The sequence below is a fragment of the Notolepis coatsorum genome, assembly GCF_963971535.1.
Source record: "Notolepis coatsorum genome assembly, chromosome: 18".
In the NCBI taxonomy this organism is placed as follows: domain Eukaryota; kingdom Metazoa; phylum Chordata; class Actinopteri; order Aulopiformes; family Paralepididae; genus Notolepis; species Notolepis coatsorum.
The window spans coordinates 33,416,713-33,437,282 of NC_140182.1; positions in this window are offsets into that span (position 1 = coordinate 33,416,713).

A 20,570-nucleotide genomic window follows, 5' to 3' on the forward strand; every position below is an offset into this window, starting at 1 on the left:
CATACCCATACCATAACAAAAGAAGAAAACCTCATAACATTCCAACTGCTGCTGTCCTGGTTATATTCATCATCCCTGTCATCCCTGTCCGATTACTGTCTACTACACCCTTTACTGTCTACTACACCCTTTACTGTCTAATACACCCTTTACTGTCTACTACACCCTTTACTGTCTACTACACCCTTTACTGTCTACTACACCTTTTACTGTCTACTACACCCTTTACTGTCTACTACACCTTTTACTGTCTACTACACCCTTTACTGTCTACTACACCCTTTACTGTCTAATACACCCTTTACTGTCTACTACACCCTTTACTGTCTACTACACCCTTTACTGTCGACTACACATTTTACTGTCTACTACACCCTTTACTATCTACTACACCCTTTACTGTCTACTACACCCTCTACTGTCTACTACACCCTTTACTGTCTACTACACCCTTTACTGTCTACTACACCCTTTACTATCTACTACACATTTTACTGTCTACTACACCCTTTACTGTCTACTACACCCTTTACTGTCTACTACACCCTTTACTGTCTACTACACCCTTTACTGTCTACTACACCTTTTACTGTCTACTACACCTTTTACTGTCTACTACACCCTTTACTGTCTACTACACCCTTTACTGTCTACTACACCCTTTACTGTCTACTACACCCTTTACTGTCTACTACACCCTTTACTGTCTACTACACCCTTTACTGTCTAATACACCCTTTACTGTCTACTACACCCTTTACTGTCTACTACACCCTTTACTGTCTACTACACCCTTTACTGTCTACTACACCTTTTACTGTCTACTACACCCTTTACTATCTACTACACCTTTTACTGTCTACTACACCCTCTACTGTCTACTACACCCTTTACTGTCTACTACACCCTTTACTGTCTACTACACCCTTTACTGTCTACTACACCTTTTACTGTCTACTACACCTTTTACTGTCTTCCGCTTTGACTCCACCTATATCTAACAGCCGTTATGTGTCTCTCTCTCACACACACACACACACACACACACACACACACACACACACACTCACCCCCCCCCCCACGCACGCTCACACACACACACACACACACACACACTCTCTCACATACACACTCTCACACACACTCTCTCACACACACACACTCGCACACACACGCACACTCACTCACACACACACACACACACAGGCCTGTTGTGAGAGCGATAAGACATCCCCATCACAGCGTTCTCCCGTTTCCAATATCCGCTGTTGGGAAAAAGTTGATTCCTCCTTCCATGAAGTTGCTATGTCAATGAACAATTCTTCTGCTATTCTTATTGTATAAGTCAGCTGTTAGCCAGACTCATAAAATACACATAACGAGCACCGCTGAGACCAGAGCATATTAATACCAACCATTCGAAGAACAATTGACCCCTGCCAAGCGATTGTTGACATGACATGTTAAAGCTCACGTGACGTAGCGCTACAGTAGTTATGGTTAGCCTTAGCTAGCTAAAATGCTACCGTTTCAGAGGTCTGGAAACCAAAGAAGCTATAAAAGAAGGAAGGGTCATCACGTCACTGTGTAGTGCGTGAGCGCACATTGGTGCCAAGTGTGGAAACCTTCAGTTCGACCGACATTGAGTTGAATGGGGTCAACTCAACGGTTCCTCTTTTATGATAGCATTTTTACTTCTATTCATTTTTTTCTGTTCTTCCATTTCATTGGTTGTTTTATTCATTTTAATTGTTTTATTCATTTAACTTTTAGTTTTTATCTCCTGTAGCACTTTGCGGTACAAATTGAATTTATTATTATTATTATTATTATTATTATTATTATTATTATTATTATTATTATTATTATTATTATTATTATTATTATTATTATTATTATTATTATTATTATTATTATTATTATTATTATTATTATTATTATTATTATTATTATTATTATTATTATTATTATTATTATTATTATTATATGACCATTTAACATCTTTAGCCCGAGCGGTCCGCCGGCGGACCGCAGATGACATCATGTCATAAAATCTCTCCAGACTGTATTACATAATGTTGTGTTTTTTTCAAATGTAGCCAAGAGTAAAGACCCTAATCCTGTCAAAACAGCAGTCAGTGTATATTTTCAACAATACGTTTGTTTACCAATAGGTTAAACAGGTCAGAATCATATGCAATTGGTTGCATTGTTAACTAGCCAACGTTTGATATATTTTATATTTTATTAGTGTGCTTCTCCAATGCATCTCCCAAAGGATTCAATAGAACTGGCACCAAAGTCTGGCCCTTCCTTTCATAGTTTCCTTGCTGAAAACATGTATGCAGTGGATGTGGATGCACATACCTATATATAATGCAATATTTCCTTTATACACAAGATGAATAATGTATGTGAATGTAAGGAAAAACTATTCCATTTCTGCAACAGTGGGTCAGGCTGGGGTTTCATAAGGACAATGTTGACTCTGACTGACTTAACTGCTGAAACACTGAAACAGACCTGCTTCACTTCTACAAACATGTACGGGATAAAGGGCTCTACATGCTCGGGCAACTGCGACACAACATCAACAACGCAACAATGTTGCAGACACTCTGCCTTTATACTTCTGCAACATCCACGCGTAGCCTATGCAACATTGTACAAATAAATGTAAAATTTATGTACAAAATAAACGTCTTTCCGGTGTTTTAGACGTCGCTCTTTTATTTTGAAACCCCCCCCACCGGAAGTATTATTGCTGCTATCGCTAGCGGCTTGTGTCATCCGGTTCAGTGTTTTTGAGCTGACGCTAAATATCCAGGCAGCTACAGGCACTCGAGGAAGAGCTGCTGATTTTAATCGGCAGGAGAGAGAGCTCGTCAAAGCCGTATATCGCTGTGGCTGTGGTGCGGTCATAGGCAGGAAAATGCAGCTCAAAACTAACTGTTGTATTAAATTAATTGATTGCTGTTTAACTTGTCCCTGTGTCCAGTCCTTTCGATTAGCCCCACCCGTTCATTGTAAACAATGATGCATGTAATTATATTAACGTTACTGTGTGTTGTAGCTATGTTAATAAATTCTGAATGGCATTAAACACACACACACACACGCACACACACACACACACACACACACACACACACACACACACACACACACACACACACACACACACACACACACACACACACACACACACACACACACACACACACACACACACACACACTGCATAATTGATCAAAGTTGGTGTGCCTTGAGATTCTGGTTTGACTTTTGGTGTCTTGTGCCTAAACAGGGAGAACCAATGTCATTGTACCGCTGTGCAAATGACAAATAAAGGCCTATTTTTATTCAGTAAATGTTATTTACAGCATGTCTAGGGAGGAGAGGGTGACCGCTGATTGGCCCAGGTGTATCCTGGCTGTTAAAGGGACTCCAGTGTAGAAGAGACATTACAAAGGAGAATATCAAACTGACCTCTGTCCTCTCTGAGATGAAGAAGAGACGTTACCAAAGAGACACCAAAGGACACCCTGTTGATGTCTGTCATGACCCCGGGACCAAGTTAGACTGACAATGTGAAAATCCTAGACATAGACATAGATAGCTATTCCCATTTAAATCTATCACTGGTACATTTTTACAATGGCCGTTTGGTGTGAGAGATGGTGGAGAACTGGTGTGTTCACCTGGTAAAGGTATCATCTGGATGAACATTCCAGTGGCATTTGTGTTGAACATTCCACCCATCCGAGTCTCATGCACTGTCCACATACAAAACAGAGCTTATATCCATGACGATATTATCGAGAATATCATCTTTGATTTGCTGAAGGAAATTACCGTGATAGGAAAGGGTTGTCCTTTTAAATGAAAGTCAATAATCATCACTATATGAGGTTAGACTTACGCTCTGGGTCTCTTGTAATGATTTATTTTTTTAATTTTGTTTTATTCTCTTTTTCCCCCTCCTCCTTTTTCCGATTTTTCTCCCATCCCACTGTTAGTCGTTATGCCAATTCCCAACCCCCTTCCTGGTTGTTGCGCACTTTCCCCTACTGTTGGTCCGAGAGGCCGGAGACTGTCACATGCTTTCCTCCGACGCATGTGCAGCCAGCCGGCAGCCAGCCTGGCCGCGCAGATTCTCACTGGGAGAGTGTAACATGTGGGAGGCCGCACTACCTCTCTCCAGATCCTACCCTCGCTGAGCAGGCGCCCCGACCGAACTGTAGGGGTCGCTGTCCACAACGCCCAGGACCCACCCGCCAGCTTTCCCCACCCCCTAATACTGCCAATTGTATTAGTGTGAACGGCCAGCCAAGCTGGTGACAACGCCGGGAGCTGGGCTCGAACCCAGCATCTCCGGCGTTGGTGACGAACGCAATCTCCGCTACGCCACCTGACCGCCCGTAATGTTAAGGTATGTTTTATATAAATAACTTTACTCGTGAAGATTATGAGAAGTGACAACCCCTAGGAAAGGCCATTTCTGTGGTGAAACGTGGCAAAGGTCAATACTTGTTTATCTCCATTTCTGAAAGGTTGACATTTTAGAGACTCTTAGAGAGGTTTTTATAGGACAATCACAGCGTGGGTGAAAAAAGGGGGACAAATAAACTGACTTTGCATATCTTGCTTCAAAGACCTGTAAGGCCCAAATTAAATTGACATTATCAACTTCAGAGGCCAGAATGTGGGACCTATAAACACATTAATTTGACTATCCAATAGCATTGTGAGGCTGAACAACAGGACCCATTGACTATGTACATGTGCTAAAAATTATTTAAAGAAACAGTGGCTCGAGAGGTAGAGCAGTCGTCTGGCAATCCGGAGGTTCCCGGTTCGATTCTCGCTCCTCCCGGGCAGCGCGTCGATGTGTCCTTGAGCAAGACACTTAACCCCTAATTGCTCCCGATGAGCAGGTTGGCACCTTGCCTGGTTGCCTCCACCGTCGGTGTGTGAATGTGTGAGTGAATGGGTAAAATGTGAGTAACAAATTGTAAAGCACTTTGGATAAAAGTTCTATATAAAAAAGCAGCCATTTACAGACTTTTTTTTTTTTTTTTTTTTTTTGCAACCAAGGGTCTTACAGGGTTTTAAACTCACCAAAGCCTGGTGTGAAGCCAGATTCACCCTGTTCACACAGTCACACGGTGGACCTCTCTCTACACTTGTCTCTTCAGAGCCACATGTGAGCGGCTATATTTGTACCAAAGTAAACAACAAGCCCCTCTAAACACAGCTGCTTCACTAGCCAGAGGGGGATTGGTGTAGAGAAGAGGCACGAGGAGAGGAGAGGGAAAGTACCTGTTAGAGCAGAATCGAGGATCAGAGTGGAGTAGTAGTGAGGTGACTCACTCTGACAGGACAGGCAGGTAGTGTTTTGTATTTGGATATGCGTGCATGTGTTTGTGTGTGTGTGTGTGTTTGAGTGTGTGTTTTACTTAACTAACTTAACTTTTCTTTCTCCCTTCCTTCCTTCTCTCCTCTTTCCCACCCTCTTTCCCCTCTCTCTCTCTCTCTCTCTCTCTCTCTCTCTCTCTCTCTCTCTCTCTCTCTCTCTCTCTCTCTCTCTCTCTCTCTCTCTCTCTCTCTCTCTCTCTCTCTCTCTCTCTCTCTCTCTCTCTCTCTCTCTCTCTCTCTCTCTCTCTCTCGCTCTCTCTCTCCCTCCACCACTGTGTCCTCCAAATAAGATTACGGAGCAGTCTTGAGGAATGCAAACTATAATTTCGTCAGACATTCTGAAATGAATTGGCCTGTAAACTTAAAAAAATTCTAAAGCGATCGAAGTGTGCCTGATTCGATGGGGGGGGGTGGGGGTATCTAATAGGGGATCTATTGATTTTCCCTATCTCTCTCTCTCTCTCTCTCTCTCTCCCTCTCTATCTCTTTCTCTCTCTCCCTCCCTCTCTCTCACACACATACGTACACACTCGCTGGCTCTCTTTCACAGCACTCTCTGGCCTAAGTGATCCCACAAAAGGAAATAGAAGTTGAGAAACAGACTCGAAAGCGCTGGAGCAGCAGATATTGGTTTTCTGCAAATCCAATGAGACTGTAGCAAAACCCTGCGTTCCTCCGCACATGGCAGGGCTGGAGATGTGAGGCAGGGCTGGGGATGTGAGGCAGGGCTGGAGATGTGAGGCAGGGCTGGAGATGTGAGGAAGGGCTGGGGATGTGAGGCAGATCTGCCCCTGTGGCTGAAGAGACGAGGCCTTGCTGTGCTGAATAACTCCCTTCAGCAGCCTGTCTCACATGCAGACATAGGCTGGTGAACTCAGGGTCAGGGAGAGAGCAAGAGAGAGGGAGGGAGAGAGAGCAAGAGAGAGAGTAAGAGAGAGAGTAAGAGAGAGAGAGAGCAAGAGAGAGAGAGAGGGAGAGAGCAAGAGAGATAGAGGGAGAGAAAGAGAGATAGATAGAGAGATAAAGAGGGAGAGAGAGAGAGAGAGGGAGAGATAGATAGATAGATAGAGAGCAAGAGAGATAGAGAGAGCAAGAGAGATAGAGGGAGGGAGAGATAGATAGAGAGCTAGAGAGAGCAAGAGAGAGGGAGAGAAAGAGAGAGAGATAAAGAGGGAGAGAGAGAAAGAGAGGGAGATTCTAGAGATTCTAATGCTTCTAATGTTTCTCTCCTCCACATTGCCTGTGGTGCATTTTTTCCTATTGCTAGGTTTTAGTGAGTTTTTCCTTACCTTCGCGTGGGGTATGTCTGGGAGTGTTGCATTTATTTATTTTGCATTTATTTAAAAAAAAAATTTGGCTTTATGGTGTTCTTGTTTTGTTCTTGACTTATTGTGATGTTTCTTCTTGACTTGTTTAAAGAAAACGTGTCCGGCCCATGAGGACATTAACACATCCCGCGCCAAAAACGTTGTACAACGTGATTCAAGTCCATGCTAATTCTGCCATTCCACGGCGTACGACGTTATTGAGATAATATTTAATTTTTTCGCCATGTTATTCATAATTCCCTCACAGAGCCTGGTCTGATGCAGTGGGAGCCTGCACAACTCTGCAACGCTTCAATACTGCCGCCTGGTGGATGATCTGCGAGTTACAACCGGAAATGGATCTCTTGTGATCTCGGTGCACCGGGGAAATGCGTCCGGCACTCACATATTGTTACGGGACTCTAGACACACATCGTGTATATGGATCGCTGCCATAACTCAATAATCGAGATGATTTGGGCGTTTATTATTATTATACAAACTGGAAATGGATCGAGTCGATCGCCGTCAAATAAGTGGGATCTTTCTCCTCCAGTCTCATCGGCGAACGGTAAGAGGACGCTGACGTCATTTGCAAGGCGATTGTACATTTCTTTGTTTACAAACCAACCGATCAATAAATCAACCCATACTACATAAAACATTTACTGACGATCACGGACTTATAAACGACCCCCCCCCCCCCGCCGTTCATCCGCGCATGATGAGTCATAACGTTTAGGATCGTATTCAGTTGGATTTTTTAATATAGCGTATCACGAATAAACTGCAATTGATAATCTATATTATGCGTTTAGGCCTATAACTAGCGTTCTAGGAATTACGATAAAACGATAAAAACATATTTATATTCTAGACGATATTTTCGTATGAATATATGAATGAAAAAGTATAACGTTCCCACATCCTGAACGATAGATAATCGATGTTGAATGGGCCATAGTAATGTCAATTTAGCAATACAATTTAAAAAGTTATAGCCCTGCAAAGAAGGTAAACATCTCCATAGGCTTAGACTGGTGGCAGTGATCATACATTGATGGATAGAAGCGTGGCAGGGAATGTGTTAACGTGTATTGTTGGGCCTTACAAATAAATTTGATTTAAATTTGATTTGATTTGAGATAGAGAGAGAAAGAGAGTGACATAGAAAGAGAGTGAGAGAGAGAAAGAAGGTGAGAGACAGAGATAGAGAGATGTGATGTAACAAGTGACTCTTGCCATAAACGTCCAGCCAAGTGGAGAGATTGTTATTGGGTCAAACGGCCTTCTACTCAATTAAACTTAATTTTAATAGGGGGGGGGGGGGTGTCTGACCCGTGACTCATGAAAACACTGAGCGGAACGAAAGGTCAATATGACTTCATAAATTAACTATATGGCCCATAGAGGATCTTATGAAGCTACAATGTCGTTCTATCTCAATATGTTGGACCCTTTTTAAAAGCTACATGTCCATGAGCATGATATATATATATATATATCACTGCCTCTCTTATGTTATTGCTTAGAAAAGGCAGATACCATACCCATACCATAACAAAAGAAGAAAACCTCATAACATTCCAACTGCTGCTGTCCTGGTTATATTCATCATCCCTGTCATCCCTGTCCGATTACTGTCTACTACACCCTTTACTGTCTACTACACCCTTTACTGTCTAATACACCCTTTACTGTCTACTACACCCTTTACTGTCTACTACACCCTTTACTGTCTACTACACCTTTTACTGTCTACTACACCCTTTACTGTCTACTACACCTTTTACTGTCTACTACACCCTTTACTGTCTACTACACCCTTTACTGTCTAATACACCCTTTACTGTCTACTACACCCTTTACTGTCTACTACACCCTTTACTGTCGACTACACATTTTACTGTCTACTACACCCTTTACTATCTACTACACCCTTTACTGTCTACTACACCCTCTACTGTCTACTACACCCTTTACTGTCTACTACACCCTTTACTGTCTACTACACCCTTTACTATCTACTACACATTTTACTGTCTACTACACCCTTTACTGTCTACTACACCCTTTACTGTCTACTACACCCTTTACTGTCTACTACACCCTTTACTGTCTACTACACCTTTTACTGTCTACTACACCTTTTACTGTCTACTACACCCTTTACTGTCTACTACACCCTTTACTGTCTACTACACCCTTTACTGTCTACTACACCCTTTACTGTCTACTACACCCTTTACTGTCTACTACACCCTTTACTGTCTAATACACCCTTTACTGTCTACTACACCCTTTACTGTCTACTACACCCTTTACTGTCTACTACACCCTTTACTGTCTACTACACCTTTTACTGTCTACTACACCCTTTACTATCTACTACACCTTTTACTGTCTACTACACCCTCTACTGTCTACTACACCCTTTACTGTCTACTACACCCTTTACTGTCTACTACACCCTTTACTGTCTACTACACCTTTTACTGTCTACTACACCTTTTACTGTCTTCCGCTTTGACTCCACCTATATCTAACAGCCGTTATGTGTCTCTCTCTCACACACACACACACACACACACACACACACACACACACACACTCACCCCCCCCCCCACGCACGCTCACACACACACACACACACACACACACTCTCTCACATACACACTCTCACACACACTCTCTCACACACACACACTCGCACACACACGCACACTCACTCACACACACACACACACACAGGCCTGTTGTGAGAGCGATAAGACATCCCCATCACAGCGTTCTCCCGTTTCCAATATCCGCTGTTGGGAAAAAGTTGATTCCTCCTTCCATGAAGTTGCTATGTCAATGAACAATTCTTCTGCTATTCTTATTGTATAAGTCAGCTGTTAGCCAGACTCATAAAATACACATAACGAGCACCGCTGAGACCAGAGCATATTAATACCAACCATTCGAAGAACAATTGACCCCTGCCAAGCGATTGTTGACATGACATGTTAAAGCTCACGTGACGTAGCGCTACAGTAGTTATGGTTAGCCTTAGCTAGCTAAAATGCTACCGTTTCAGAGGTCTGGAAACCAAAGAAGCTATAAAAGAAGGAAGGGTCATCACGTCACTGTGTAGTGCGTGAGCGCACATTGGTGCCAAGTGTGGAAACCTTCAGTTCGACCGACATTGAGTTGAATGGGGTCAACTCAACGGTTCCTCTTTTATGATAGCATTTTTACTTCTATTCATTTTTTTCTGTTCTTCCATTTCATTGGTTGTTTTATTCATTTTAATTGTTTTATTCATTTAACTTTTAGTTTTTATCTCCTGTAGCACTTTGCGGTACAAATTGAATTTATTATTATTATTATTATTATTATTATTATTATTATTATTATTATTATTATTATTATTATTATTATTATTATTATTATTATTATTATTATTATTATTATTATTATTATTATTATTATTATTATTATTATTATTATTATTATTATTATTATTATTATTATTATTATTATTATATGACCATTTAACATCTTTAGCCCGAGCGGTCCGCCGGCGGACCGCAGATGACATCATGTCATAAAATCTCTCCAGACTGTATTACATAATGTTGTGTTTTTTTCAAATGTAGCCAAGAGTAAAGACCCTAATCCTGTCAAAACAGCAGTCAGTGTATATTTTCAACAATACGTTTGTTTACCAATAGGTTAAACAGGTCAGAATCATATGCAATTGGTTGCATTGTTAACTAGCCAACGTTTGATATATTTTATATTTTATTAGTGTGCTTCTCCAATGCATCTCCCAAAGGATTCAATAGAACTGGCACCAAAGTCTGGCCCTTCCTTTCATAGTTTCCTTGCTGAAAACATGTATGCAGTGGATGTGGATGCACATACCTATATATAATGCAATATTTCCTTTATACACAAGATGAATAATGTATGTGAATGTAAGGAAAAACTATTCCATTTCTGCAACAGTGGGTCAGGCTGGGGTTTCATAAGGACAATGTTGACTCTGACTGACTTAACTGCTGAAACACTGAAACAGACCTGCTTCACTTCTACAAACATGTACGGGATAAAGGGCTCTACATGCTCGGGCAACTGCGACACAACATCAACAACGCAACAATGTTGCAGACACTCTGCCTTTATACTTCTGCAACATCCACGCGTAGCCTATGCAACATTGTACAAATAAATGTAAAATTTATGTACAAAATAAACGTCTTTCCGGTGTTTTAGACGTCGCTCTTTTATTTTGAAACCCCCCCCACCGGAAGTATTATTGCTGCTATCGCTAGCGGCTTGTGTCATCCGGTTCAGTGTTTTTGAGCTGACGCTAAATATCCAGGCAGCTACAGGCACTCGAGGAAGAGCTGCTGATTTTAATCGGCAGGAGAGAGAGCTCGTCAAAGCCGTATATCGCTGTGGCTGTGGTGCGGTCATAGGCAGGAAAATGCAGCTCAAAACTAACTGTTGTATTAAATTAATTGATTGCTGTTTAACTTGTCCCTGTGTCCAGTCCTTTCGATTAGCCCCACCCGTTTGTAAACAATGATGCATGTAATTATATTAACGTTACTGTGTGTTGTAGCTATGTTAATAAATTCTGAATGGCATTAAACACACACACACACACGCACACACACACACACACACACACACACACACACACACACACACACACACACACACACACACACACACACACACACACACACACACACACACACACACACACACACACACTGCATAATTGATCAAAGTTGGTGTGCCTTGAGATTCTGGTTTGACTTTTGGTGTCTTGTGCCTAAACAGGGAGAACCAATGTCATTGTACCGCTGTGCAAATGACAAATAAAGGCCTATTTTTATTCAGTAAATGTTATTTACAGCATGTCTAGGGAGGAGAGGGTGACCGCTGATTGGCCCAGGTGTATCCTGGCTGTTAAAGGGACTCCAGTGTAGAAGAGACATTACAAAGGAGAATATCAAACTGACCTCTGTCCTCTCTGAGATGAAGAAGAGACGTTACCAAAGAGACACCAAAGGACACCCTGTTGATGTCTGTCATGACCCCGGGACCAAGTTAGACTGACAATGTGAAAATCCTAGACATAGACATAGATAGCTATTCCCATTTAAATCTATCACTGGTACATTTTTACAATGGCCGTTTGGTGTGAGAGATGGTGGAGAACTGGTGTGTTCACCTGGTAAAGGTATCATCTGGATGAACATTCCAGTGGCATTTGTGTTGAACATTCCACCCATCCGAGTCTCATGCACTGTCCACATACAAAACAGAGCTTATATCCATGACGATATTATCGAGAATATCATCTTTGATTTGCTGAAGGAAATTACCGTGATAGGAAAGGGTTGTCCTTTTAAATGAAAGTCAATAATCATCACTATATGAGGTTAGACTTACGCTCTGGGTCTCTTGTAATGATTTATTTTTTTAATTTTGTTTTATTCTCTTTTTCCCCCTCCTCCTTTTTCCGATTTTTCTCCCATCCCACTGTTAGTCGTTATGCCAATTCCCAACCCCCTTCCTGGTTGTTGCGCACTTTCCCCTACTGTTGGTCCGAGAGGCCGGAGACTGTCACATGCTTTCCTCCGACGCATGTGCAGCCAGCCGGCAGCCAGCCTGGCCGCGCAGATTCTCACTGGGAGAGTGTAACATGTGGGAGGCCGCACTACCTCTCTCCAGATCCTACCCTCGCTGAGCAGGCGCCCCGACCGAACTGTAGGGGTCGCTGTCCACAACGCCCAGGACCCACCCGCCAGCTTTCCCCACCCCCTAATACTGCCAATTGTATTAGTGTGAACGGCCAGCCAAGCTGGTGACAACGCCGGGAGCTGGGCTCGAACCCAGCATCTCCGGCGTTGGTGACGAACGCAATCTCCGCTACGCCACCTGACCGCCCGTAATGTTAAGGTATGTTTTATATAAATAACTTTACTCGTGAAGATTATGAGAAGTGACAACCCCTAGGAAAGGCCATTTCTGTGGTGAAACGTGGCAAAGGTCAATACTTGTTTATCTCCATTTCTGAAAGGTTGACATTTTAGAGACTCTTAGAGAGGTTTTTATAGGACAATCACAGCGTGGGTGAAAAAAGGGGGACAAATAAACTGACTTTGCATATCTTGCTTCAAAGACCTGTAAGGCCCAAATTAAATTGACATTATCAACTTCAGAGGCCAGAATGTGGGACCTATAAACACATTAATTTGACTATCCAATAGCATTGTGAGGCTGAACAACAGGACCCATTGACTATGTACATGTGCTAAAAATTATTTAAAGAAACAGTGGCTCGAGAGGTAGAGCAGTCGTCTGGCAATCCGGAGGTTCCCGGTTCGATTCTCGCTCCTCCCGGGCAGCGCGTCGATGTGTCCTTGAGCAAGACACTTAACCCCTAATTGCTCCCGATGAGCAGGTTGGCACCTTGCCTGGTTGCCTCCACCGTCGGTGTGTGAATGTGTGAGTGAATGGGTAAAATGTGAGTAACAAATTGTAAAGCACTTTGGATAAAAGTTCTATATAAAAAAGCAGCCATTTACAGACTTTTTTTTTTTTTTTTTTTTTTTGCAACCAAGGGTCTTACAGGGTTTTAAACTCACCAAAGCCTGGTGTGAAGCCAGATTCACCCTGTTCACACAGTCACACGGTGGACCTCTCTCTACACTTGTCTCTTCAGAGCCACATGTGAGCGGCTATATTTGTACCAAAGTAAACAACAAGCCCCTCTAAACACAGCTGCTTCACTAGCCAGAGGGGGATTGGTGTAGAGAAGAGGCACGAGGAGAGGAGAGGGAAAGTACCTGTTAGAGCAGAATCGAGGATCAGAGTGGAGTAGTAGTGAGGTGACTCACTCTGACAGGACAGGCAGGTAGTGTTTTGTATTTGGATATGCGTGCATGTGTTTGTGTGTGTGTGTGTGTTTGAGTGTGTGTTTTACTTAACTAACTTAACTTTTCTTTCTCCCTTCCTTCCTTCTCTCCTCTTTCCCACCCTCTTTCCCCTCTCTCTCTCTCTCTCTCTCTCTCTCTCTCTCTCTCTCTCTCTCTCTCTCTCTCTCTCTCTCTCTCTCTCTCTCTCTCTCTCTCTCTCTCTCTCTCTCTCTCTCTCTCTCTCTCTCTCTCTCTCTCTCTCTCTCTCTCTCTCTCTCTCTCTCTCTCTCTCTCTCTCTCTCTCTCTCTCTCTCTCTACTATAATAATGTAAGGTCGAGAGGGGGAGAGGCAGACAGGTTGCTAATGCATTAGGACTGCAGCCCACATGGCTGTAAGGAAGCCTGATGGTTACTGTAAGACTCACCATCCCGCATGGAGAAGATTGGAGCTGGCAGTCTGAGCTTGGATACGTCCCCAGATGTGTGTGGGGGTGTGTGGGTGTGCGGGTGTGTGGGTGTGGGTGTGATTTATTCTTGTGGACGGCAAGCAGTGGCTAGGCAGTGACTTAAAACTTGCCTCCAAGTTAAATACAGGGCATAACTCTGCCTCTAAAATGTGTATGTAACTGTGTGTCTGTGCGTGTATCTGCATGTGTAGTTGTGTGTACCTGTACGTGTGTGTGTGTTGGCGAGTGGAAATATGGTCCTGTTTACCCATTCACCCATGCATTTTCATGTTATCACCTCCTCTCACACTATAAACCTAATACACACACACACACACAGCTACTGACTGTGACAACATATTAATCTCTACAGGCCAGCAATGCCCACAGCATTCAGGGGTGGTGGTGGTGTGTGTGTGGGGGGTAAAATATTTACATACTGTCCATCCTGGCTGATGTTCTCACAGCCTTTATCCAAACTCCATATTTCTAGGATTCCATCCCAGGCGTTTGGGAGGCTGTCACAGACAGATAAATCATTTAATTGGATTGCAAGGTTGAGTAGGTTACTTTCTAAAGGTAAACCATTTACCAGATTACTAATTCGAATTGTAACAGGTAGTATAAACGGCTGCAATACTCCAACCCTGCAATGTGACCTGATTACTTTCACTGATATTTGGATTCCTTTAATTTTTTTTAAGATATATTTGTTTTTGGGCATTTCTGTGTCATTGGACGGCATAGTAGGAAATGTGGTGGAGAGAGAGAGGCTGACCTGTAACACGGGTCTCAGACTGTATTTGAACCCAGTATGTTGTGATGACATGATACAGTATGTTGTTGTGATGACATGATACAGTATGTTGTTGTGATGACATGATACAGTATATGTTGTGATGACATGATACAGTATGTTGTTGTGATGACATGATACAGTATGTTGTTGTGATGACATGATACAGTATATGTTGTGATAACATGATACAGTATATGTTGTGATGACAAGATACACTCCTTGCTAAGGCTAAGACTGGTCCTTAATGCAAAAAAGACCAAGTACATGACCTTCTCTCGCTCTCGAGCTAATACAGCTGTCCCTCCGATTCTGACACTGGAAGGGACATGCCTTGACAAAGTAGCATCCTATAAATATCTGGACATATGGATTGATGAAAAGATGGCCTTTGATGTTCATCTTTGATGAACCTACTGAGAAAACTTAGACCTAAACTGGGCTTTTTCTTCCGGTTAAAGAAATGTTTCCCGTCTGAAGCCAGGAAGAGAATTGTGCAGAGTTCCTTTCTGCCTGTATTAGACTATGGCGATGTGATCTATATGCATGCTCCTTCCTCCCTGCTTAAAAAGCTGGATTCTGCGTACCATACTGCCATGCGTTTTGTAACGGGTGCAGGCTCTTGCACCCACCACTGCACTTTGTATCAGTCCTTAGGATGGTCCTCTCTGTACCAAAGAAGACAATCACACATGTTGATTTTTATCCTTAAGTCATTGCTAGGTAAGCTGCCCTTATATATCTCCAGACTTCTGTCCTTTTATACTTGCTTTTTTAACACCAGCCGAGCAGCAAATGGGATGCTTTTAAATGTTCCTTTGATGCAGTCAGAGCTTGGTAGAGCTGCATTCTCCCACTATGCTCCCTTTTTATGGAATACGCTGCAAGTAAAACTTTGTCTAGAGGCACTTCCTACTGTGAATGCTTTTAAAGGTATGCTACGATTAGCCCTTTATGAAACATGTAACTGTTTTACCTGATGCTATTGCTGATCTGATTATGCTCCTTGCCACTGCACAAATGGCCTTCTGTATTTATAGTTTCAAGTTTCTTTAATAGTTGTCATACAGAAGTACAGAATACTTTTATACAAAATGCTTCTTACTGTTGCGCTCCAGAGACTGTGCAAGACAAGATAAGTATGAAATAAAATAACATAGTAAAATTAGAAGTAAAAAAATGAGGTCACAGTGTTCAGTTTAGACATATGTACAATGTTCGATGCAGAATAGACGTAGTTACCATACAATATACAATACTGTGCAGTGTACTAATATACAATACTATATAGTGCAAGGCAGAAATGGAGAAATGGGACGAGGTGCAATTTAGGTACAATTCACAGTAGGTGTACGAGTTGTAGTGCAAATCCTTTATCAATAAATATAAAGTGTAAGTGTGTTTGTGTGATCTAAAGTGTGGAGAGTGGGTGCTGCAGTGTGTTGTTTGTTTGAGTGAGTGTGTGCGTGTGGGTGTGTGTGCTGTGTGCATTTGATGGTTGTTGCATAGTGATTATTGTTCGTTTAGCAGCCTGATGGCCTGGGGATAGAAGCTTCTTCTGAGTCTTTCTGTGCTCGCCTTAAGACTCCGGTATCGCTTGCCTGACCGCAGCAGTTCAAAGAGGCAGTTGTTCGGGTGGCTCGAGTCCTTAATAATTCTCTTAGCCTTCCCCTTGCACCGCTTGTTGTAAATGTTCTGGAGGGTGGGAAGCCCCCCTCCAATTGTGCGTTCGGCTGAACGTGTCACTCTTTGTAGTCTGCTACGGTCTTGTGCAGTGCTATTCCCAAACCAGGAGGTGATGTTGCCGGTCAGGATGCTCTCTATTGTACATGAGTAGAAGTTCCTAAGGATCTTCTGACTGACTTGGAACTTCCTTAGGCGCCTGAGGAAGTAGAGGTGTTGTCGTGCCTTCTTCACAACACTGTCAATGTGTGTGGTCCATGTCAAGTCCTCGGATATGTGGGCTCCGAGGTACTTGAAACTGTTCACTCTCTCAACCGGTGCCCCGTCGATGCTGAGGGGGCTGTAGTCCTTGACCCCCGACCTCCTGAAGTCCACAATCATCTCTTTTGTTTTGCTGACGTTCAGGGAGAGGCAGTTCTCCTGACACCACTGTGACAGGTTCTCTACCTCTTCCAGGTAGGCCCTTTCGTCGTTGGCAGAGATCAGGCCCACCACTACTGTGTCATCAGCAAATTTGATGATGGTGTTGTTGTTCCGCTGTGCTACGCAGTCATGTGTGTACAGGGAGTAGAGGAGGGGGCTCAGAACACAGCCCTGGGGGGCCCCTATGTTGAGCGTGATGGATGAGGAGGTGCAGTTGCCGGCTCTTACCACCTGGGGTCTGCCCGTCAGGAAGTCCAAGACCCACTGGCAGAGGTCATAGTTCAAGCCCAGGTCCCTGAGCTTGGCTATGAGTTTGGAGGGGACTATGGTATTGAATGCTGAGCTGTAGTCGATGAACAGCATTCTCACATAGTTCCCCTGCCTCTTGTCCAGGTGTGATGCTGCTGTGTGCAGCACATGGGCTATGGCGTCCTCCGTGGACCTGTTGGGGCGATATGCAAATTGCAGAGGGTCCAGGTTGATGGGGAGGGAGGAACAGATGTAGCCCTTCACTAGCTTCTCAAAGCACTTCATGGCTATGGAGGTGAGGGCTACAGGGCGGTAGTCGTTGAGGCAAGCGGGCGTAGATTTTTTGGGTACAGGGATGATGGTGGACTTCTTCAGACAGGTGGGGATGACAGCCTGTTCCAAGGACAGGTTGAAGATGTCAGTGAATACCGGGGCCAGTTGGTCGGCACAGACTTTTAGGCCAGGGATGCCGTCCGGTCCTGCTGCCTTCCTGATATTCACTTTTTTAAAGATCCGTCTCACCTCATGCTCTGTTACCCTGAACACTGAGTCTCCATCAGCAGACCCCCCCCCCCCCCATTGCCGTGGTTTGTAGGCTGGTGTTGTTATTCACAGCCTCAAACCTCGCATAGAAGGAATTGAGATCATTTGCTAAGGAGATGTCACTGTTCAGTTTGAGGGGGGTGCCTTTGTAGTCTGTCATTGTTCTGAGGCCCTGCCACATGCCTCTAGAATCAGCCTGTTCAAACTGAAGTTCAACTTTATCCCTGTAACGCCGTTTTGCCTCTATTACTGCTCTCCTGACGTTGTATCTTGCCATCTTGTGTTCTTCCATGTTGCCTGTCACCAGCCCGGTGTTGTATGCTGATGTGCGCACTTTCAGAGCCTCACGGACGGATTTGTCTACCCAGGGCTTTTGATTTGGGTAGATTTTAATTTTGGTGGAGGGGATTGTTTCTTCTACCAGAGTACAGACATAGTCAATCACCGTTTCGGTGTATTCGTTAATATTGGCTGTGTTATCACGGAATACACTCCAGTCTGTGCATCCAAGTGCAGCTTGGAGTGACTCCTCTGACGTCACGGCCCAACGCTTAACCTCTCGCGAGACCACCGGCGTTCGCTTGAGACTTTGTTTGTACTTTGGCAAAAGAAATATGGCGGCGTGATCGCTTTTACCGAATGGACTAAGAGCCTGTGACTTGTACCCATTCTTAAATTGCGAGTATACATGGTCTAATATGTTCTCGCCTCTGGTGGGACAGGTCACATGCTGATAGAAATTCGGCAACACCTTTTTAAGACGCGCGCTGTTGAAATCACCCAGAACCAAAATGGCAGCGTCAACATTAGCTGTCTGGAGTTTGTTTACCTCGTCGTGAAGTTTTGAAAGTGCGACCCCAGTGTTCGCGTGTGGTGGAATGTACACTCCAATGAGGATGATGGACGTTAACTCTCTTGGGAGGAAGAAGGGTCGACATTTTATCGTGATAAACTCCAGGGCCCTCATGCATCAACGTGTTCTACGCACAGATCTGTGCGTAACCCGTGCGTACGATCATTTCTAAGCAAAGAGTGGGATTCATCAACTTCAACTTGAACTTGACTTCGTGCTTACATCTACGCACATTTCGGACCTGGCGTACCTCGCGCCCAGTGGTAGAATATATTATTACAACAAGGAAATGAGCTTCTGTGCATAATAACACTGGATGTTCTATGAACCGTAGTTCATTATAGTTCATTGTAAAATAGCAACAGTAGTGTAATTATGGTCAAAACCCTATAAATAGCATTTGGAATAATAGATCTTTCTCTCAGAATGAATGCAGCATGTCATATATGTTACGATGAATTGAAAATGGGGGACCCTGATGTAAACAAGACGAAAGTCTTTCTCTGGTCTGCATCCCCTTAACAATTGTATGTATTGAGCTGTACTGTACTGTACCCATTCTGCAATCTGTTAATAAAGTTCTCATTCATTCATTCATTCATTCATTCATTCATTCATGGTTTATATAGCGTTATCGGAATATACGGGGTGTAGGCTACTGACTGACTGCGCTCCGCGTAGCTTGATTGATTGATTGATTGAAAAGTTTATTAACAGATTGCAGAATGGGTACAGTACAGTACAGCTCAGTACATACAATTGTTAATTGGGGATGCAGACCAACTTTCGTCCTGTTTACATCAGGGTCCCCCATTTTCAATTCATCATAAATCATAAAGCTCAACTCGTTATTATTTTGCGCACAGACCGCCGAAACACGGGAACGTTTTGATTATATTTAAAAGGCTTTACGTTAAACGAAACAAGTGGAATTTCGAAGCTGTAAGCAGAATAAGTCATATGAATATAGTGTTCTTCCCCCTTTTTACTGTACAAGAAAGAATAGAAAACGCATTGCAATGACACCATGCAGATAGTGGACAGACTATATGATGGAATTCAAGTTCATGTATTGAAAGGCAGGATACATCATACATGCAGTGAGATTCATTGTTCTTGTATATGCTCTCGTATTATATTGTTTATATAGGCTACCCAATACTGACATCAAAATAGATTGTAGTAGTATGCCTCTAGAAATCATGCAGCAGGTAGAAAATTGACGGGAGATCCATCGCGATTTGGAATAGAATTGAGGAGAACTTTAATCCGTGGGTATTAATCAAACAACACGGGAAAAGGCAGTCATATTCCAGCGCGGTCTTTATTAGCCGACAACAAAATAGATGCCTCTAAAAATCATATAGCCAATCGAACACAACTAATAAAGGCATTCATATTGTACAGCACGGTTATAATGACACACAACACAACCAACGCCAAACAGTGGTCAACGAACGGTCTTTATTAGTATTTTGAGCTGTCCAGGCAGAATTGCAGCAATGGTCTTAGGGAGCCGTTGATATCTGACATCACCGTTTACAAATCCGCCTTTTATTTATCCACCTCCGTTACGAGGACCTCCACCTCGGTGTCTGTGTAGTTTCTCTTTTTCGTTCGCTTTGCCATCCTCCAACATTCCACGCACAGGGATTCCCTCATGGTATTTGAAGGGGAGGGCCTGACCATATTTGGTTGGTCGGGGCGGTTTTGGTATGCAAATACGTGAAAGCGTGCACGAGCTGCGGCGCAGGGCCAAGGTGGGATTCATCATGACAGGTGTGCGTAGAGCCTGCTTACGCACGTGTGATGAATGCCGACTTCCCTGTGCGTGCGCTAGTTCTAAATTCCGTGCTTACGTGTGGAAGTAGGTCAAGGTCAAAGTCCACGTTGATGAATGAGGGCCCAGGTCTGGGGAGCAGTGGTTAGACA